Source organism: Chionomys nivalis, chromosome 13 (assembly GCF_950005125.1).
Source record: "Chionomys nivalis chromosome 13, mChiNiv1.1, whole genome shotgun sequence".
In the NCBI taxonomy this organism is placed as follows: Eukaryota; Metazoa; Chordata; class Mammalia; order Rodentia; family Cricetidae; genus Chionomys; species Chionomys nivalis.
In genome coordinates this window covers 50,517,481-50,523,530 of record NC_080098.1, presented here as the reverse complement: position 1 = coordinate 50,523,530, position 6,050 = coordinate 50,517,481, and the positions used below count along the sequence as shown (strand labels likewise).

The 6,050-nt window shown below is 37.7% G+C and overlaps 1 pseudogene; it reads left to right on the top strand.

The window, feature by feature from the left end:
• Window positions 1–2,404: 2,404 nt before the first annotated feature.
• LOC130886164 (ATP synthase F(0) complex subunit C1, mitochondrial-like) lies at window positions 2,405–2,815 on the top strand (annotated as a pseudogene).
• The last annotated feature ends 3,235 nt before the right edge of the window (window positions 2,816–6,050 follow it).

Sequence of the window (6,050 nt, the reverse complement as noted above, 5' to 3'; positions counted from 1 at the left end):
TTGCTAATGCTGAGTTAGGAAGCCTTCTCTTAAATGCATCATGCCTCTGCTTTCCACCAGCACAAAGAGCCTATCTAAAAAAATGCTGCTATCAAGAAGCTCCAATTAATTCCCATTTTTGTGAGTGTAGAAGCCCATTTTTTAAGCTTTCTTAGGCTTTATGTACATTGCCAAATGCTGGGCATCATTTTGTAAAGCAGAGACTGCTCATTCGTTCCCAGCTACCCACACCTGAATAATCACACAAAAACTATATTAATTACAACACTGTCTGGCCAAGGGCTCAAGCATATTCCTAGCTAGCTCTTATGCCTTAAATTAACCCATTTCTATTAATCTGTGTATCTCCACAAGGCTATGGCTTACTGAATAAAGTTCTGGTATTTGTCTCCTGCGGCAGCTACATGGCCTCTCTTTGACTCTACCTACTCTTTCTATATATCTCTGTTCAGATTTCCTGCCAAGCTGTACTCTGTTAAGCCATTGTCCAAAACAGGTTTATTCATCAACCAATAAAAGCAACATATATACAGATAGACATCCACATCATAACTATACTACATTTGTGTCTTACAGTTCAAAGTAAAGGTAGTTTTTAGGATGTCAGTTTAGTGGGAGCCATTATGTAGAGAACATTACTCTTAACCAGTAAAGGGTATACTAACTGAGCAATTTAGGGTCAGAACTGAATTGCAGAATATACAACTGGTATCAGGATAATACTTTTTGAGTTCTCCATTCTAATACTAAATATTCTCATGTTATTGGAGAAAGCATGTCTCTTTATCTTATGAACATTTGACAACATTCTGTATTAAACCTGACTTACAAGCAGCAAAACTTTATTCGAGATACTTTTTTAACTTTATGACTTTTCTGCTTCAACAAGCACTGTTGTGATGTTTAATGATCAGGAACACTCAAGGTGGCTTTTATGTTCACATCCACCTCCCCACCCTTGCACAACATGCCTCCTCCCACAGAATAATTTCCTAGCCTTCCACTAGGCTTGGACCCCTGGTTACCTCTCTGATAGAGGTGCTATTGTTAGCATCTCCCTGGCCCCAGGCCGTTTTGCTGCTCTTTGCCATATGCTTATTTGACCCTGGCTGTCCCTCATAGCAGTTACCTGGCAGTATCCCAACTGCAAGTTTCTATGTCTGTTTCCACTTCTCCTGCCAACCTCTACCACAGGGTAAAGTTCTTCCCCTTGCCAGCTCAGGGCCTCACATGCTGTGGGCTGTGCTGGAACAGAATTAGTGAGTGAAAGCAACTGGGCAGGCCTAATGTGTAGGCTTAACTCATTTTGCCCAAGGCTAATGTTTGGAACATTCTGTTTCTTCTGGGAAAACCACCTGACTGAGGACTTTAAACATGTAAGTCGGATGAAGACTTATTGCTGGTTTAGATATTTAGAGAATCCTTACAAAGAAAAAAAAAACATTTTCAGATGGGAGAGTGAAATAGTCATCTAGGAAGAAAAAAGAGGCAAATCTAGAAAGGAAAAACTGGTTTTTCCTCGAGCACTAGGATTGACAAAAGAGATGTGATGAATATGTTACACATTCTTTTTCCTCCTCCTGTACTGAACTGGATTGGAAGTCCAATAGCAAGAGAGCTGAAAGTCAGAGATGAGAAAAACTTTCATAGAAGCAGGTTTTCTCCAAGCTCGGGAAGACCCAAAGCTCCCGTGTTCTCAGCTTTCCTCTGGCCTTCAAGGAAGGCTCAAGGAACACCTGCTCGAAGCACCTTTGTAGGTGGGCATCCTCGGCAAAGCCACTAGTAAGGCCTTCAGCAGTGGCCTCACTGATTGACAGCTGTGAACACAGTTGAGTCTTTGGGGAACTTCTGGAAATATGTAAGGGATACACTGGGCTTTGCTGAGTGCCGTCTGGGTAGAATGGTAAGAAAAAGGGGGAAATTTAAAACATATTCCTTTAAAAAGTATTTAGAATTTTTTGGAGATCGGTAATTGCTGCCACCAATATTTAATTATCCAAAAGAGAGAGAAAGGGAGAGAGAGAAAGAAAAGAAATGAACATTGGCTTTTACCTTATTCCATAGGAAAAGTGACGAATTCAAAATAGATCATTGATGTCAATAGTGAATTAATTCTGTAATGCATATACACCTCTTCATGGCTTTGTGTAGATGGTTTTTTAGGGAGGACACAGTAGTGTTGATCATGAAAAAAAAAGTGAAATTTGACTTTATCAAAATTTAAATGTATTTGTTGAAAAGACATTTTGGATGCTAGGCATAGTGACTTGTTCCTGTAACCCCTGCAATTGAGAGGCAGAGACCAAACAATCTCTATAAATAACTGTAAGGTCAGCTTGAGGTACATTTTTTTTAATTAAAAAAGAAAACTTTAGACCAAGGGCTAAAGCTGGGAGATTGAAAAATGTAGACCACCAAGGCACTGCTTGTCACTCCAGTTGTGATTCACTCCTGTACCAGGGGTCTAATCAGGCCTGTGTCTGCCTCCCTCTTCAGTCGACTGGAGGCCCCATCTACACAGTCTTTCCATAGCAGCTCCCCTGTCCAGGTGGCCAGACGGGAATTCCAGACCAGTGTTGTTTCCCGGGACATTGACACAGCTGCCAAGTTTTTTGGTGCTGGGGCTGCCACAGTTGGTGTGGCCGGATCCGGGGCTGGCATTGGAACAGTGGTTGGTAGCTTGATTATTGGCTACGCCAGGAACCCGTCTCTCAAGCAAGAGCTCTTCTCCTATGCCTTTCTGGGTATTGCTCTGTCTGAGGCTATGGGGCTCATCTGTTTGATGGTCGCCTTCCACATCCTCTTTGCCATGTGAGGCTCCATGGGGTCACCCAACCATCCCTGCTGCTTTGACCCCATGCCAGTCCTCGTGCTGGAGGGTGCTAAGCTTTACCATTAAACAGTAATGTGTGTGTGTGTGTGTGTGTGTGTGTGTGTGTGTGTGTGTGAGAGAGAGAGAGAGAGAGAGAGAGAGAGAGAGAGAGAGAGAGAGAGAGAAAGAGCGCTTTAGGAAAATGAAACTACACTCTATATGTGAAGAAGTAGAGGAAATAGATTTGTGTTTTGAATATAGAAAGAGACCTCACTACAATAGTAAAACAAAATAACTCCATTGTAAGTGAATAAAAGTTCCACAGTAAGGTATTTTACTAACCAAACAGAGATATAAAATTAAACTCAAATTAAAACCACAACAGATGTCACCCCTTCCCAACCAGAATGGCAGAAACAAAAACCACTGATGATATTACACTTCACCTAAGATAATTTCAATAATAAAGGTCAAACTGTTTCTATTCCGTGTTTTAGTAGAAGCGCCATGATGTAAGAAAATGGAATAAGAGGACAGGGAACTGTAGCAGAAGAGAGACATCTTTATTTGTGGGTTGTATACACCAAAAGAATTATGTATAGAAAAATTATTTTGAGTGATAGCAGTTTAATAAGTTACCTGCTTAAAGTAGTCAATATTGTAAATAGACACAGGTAGAAAGAAGCCTGAAAACAAAGCATGTAGCATCACAAATATGAATTACCTAAGAATAAATCTGATGAAAGATATGTAGAGGGGTTTTATTTTTCCTTCAGAGGAGGTAAGTTGTAGAATATCCTTGAAAGAAAGTATAAAGAAGTATGACAAATTAAGTAATATTCCATATTTGCAGTTCCTAACACCCTTTAGTATAACATGTAAATTATTGCCCAACTCATTTATAGATTCAATTCCATCCCAGTCTATACCCCACAGGTGTGTGTAAACTAACGAGCGGATGCTAAAAAATATTTTAAATGTGCTCACAATAGCTAAGACATCCTCAGTGGGTGGGGGAGCCCATCAAAAGACAGCCTCCAAACATTCGGCTATTACCACAGGAAGGAGATGGTCTTAAAACTTAGTGAAAAAAAAAATAGACTTTTCCATAAGAGATGATGAACGAACATATGAAAATAGTGAGCCTACTCCAATTCATAAAAAAGTCCTATTTGGGAAGTTTAAATTATGAAGTACCTAGAAAATAAAATACAATAATATCAAGCACAATATAAATTTAGTTATAAATATTATAAATAAAATGTAATATATCAAACATAATATTTAAAACATATTTGAAAATTCCCAAATAGTGATATGAGGTTAAAATTCTTACATATGCATTTAATTGGCGTAAAACATACATATATATGTATTTATAGTATAGTTACATGTATTAGAACTTCAACCTTAGTAATTAGAGACACAATTTAAATGTTTAAAATGCTATTTTATTACAGGGTCACTAAATTAGCAAAAAGTGTTAAAAGCATCACTGGGGCACTAGTGTCAATATTTGTACTTATATTTGTATGCACTGTAGTGTTTGTAGAAGCCTTAAACTAAAAACATCTACAAAGCAATCGATAATATAAAACATAAAGCATAAAATATAGTTATATAAATAAAACTAGCAACACAACAATATAATAAACCAGAAAAAGATAATTTGACTGAAAAAAAAGATACAAAAGAATTCAAACAATATGGGTCCATTTACACACAAATCCTGACCTGTCATAAAGTTACATGTTTACAATACACATGGAAGTAACTATAATGAAAACACAATAATCATCTAAAAGTGTGGAAGTTAGTTGGAGAGGAGGTAAAACAATGAGGTTTAGGACTGTGTGGCCTGGTGGTGGCTTAGGAACGGTCATTCTCCTTCTTAAGCTATGTATACAGTTCTTTTGTATTGTGTAACAGCCCAGTGAAAGGAAAAAAAATTTATGAGTGCACTGTGGAATAATGAATTAAATTACTCAGAAATATTTTGCCTTCTAAAATCTAGATTAAATTTTTAGCTGGTATCTTTTGTTTGGGGGGATTTAGTAATATTAATAGCAATAATAGTACCAATAATAATCACAAAAGTTGCCATCCGTCAAGTCCCTCTGAAACATTAACCACTTTCACCTCATTTCTTACCCCTCATCTCTGTGAGGTACATGATATTACTCTCATTTAACAGATGAGTGAATCTCAACTTCAAACCTCAGCTCACTCCCTGTAATGCCATGGGTTCTCTTTATGGTGGCAATTATTGTTTCATTTTAATGGAATTTCATTCATTTTAAAAAGAAAACAAATGCTTGCAGACCAGTGAGTAACTTTAGAAAAGCAGATAGGTCATATTTGTTGCAACAATCTTGTATGACATTTTTCTATTATTTTTCTCTATATATTATTCTTTACTTAATATTTATTGACAGTGTATCTTTTTATCCATAAAAATTAGAAATTTTTTGGTCACAATTGTCCCAGCACTAGGGAGGCAGAGGCAGGTGGTATGTTTATGAGTTTGAGGCCAACCTGGTCTACATAGAGAGTTCCAGGACAGCCAGAGCTACATAATGAGACCTGTCTTAAACAAAACAAAACAAACAAAAAAATGGAACCTACCATAAATACTGTTCTAGAATCTTTCATTTTTCTCCCAACTTGACCACTACATTTATTCTTTTTTTTTTTTTTTTTTTTTTTTTTTTGGTTTTTCGAGACAGGGTTTCTCTGTGGTTTTGGAGCCTGTCCTGGAACTAGCTCTTGTAGACCAGCCTGGTCTCGAACTCACAGAGATCCGCCTGCCTCTGCCTCCCGAGTGCTGGGGTTAAAAGCGTGCGCCACCACCGCCCGGCCCTACATTTATTCTTGTATTGTTAAATATGGCTAATGAAATGGTGGTACTTTTTCTCATGGAGATACTACCCTATTTAAACAACTCTCATATTCACATTTGATTTTAATGTTTTGTTGCAATGTATTATTATTATCATTATTATTGGTAGTGCTGGAGATTGAATACCAGAGGCAGATACTCTTACCCATGAGCTACATCTTTATCCCCTAATTAATTTTTAAATATAAAAAGACACTATGATACTGTCAAGAATATTATCTGCTCCTTTGAAATAAAACTCTGACGTGTTCCAAGGGTGTGCTCAAAGTGCCTTTAAGCTGAGCTTTCATTTCCTACCAAGTGTGTGAGTAGCAGCACCTACCACTGACCCAGCTCCTT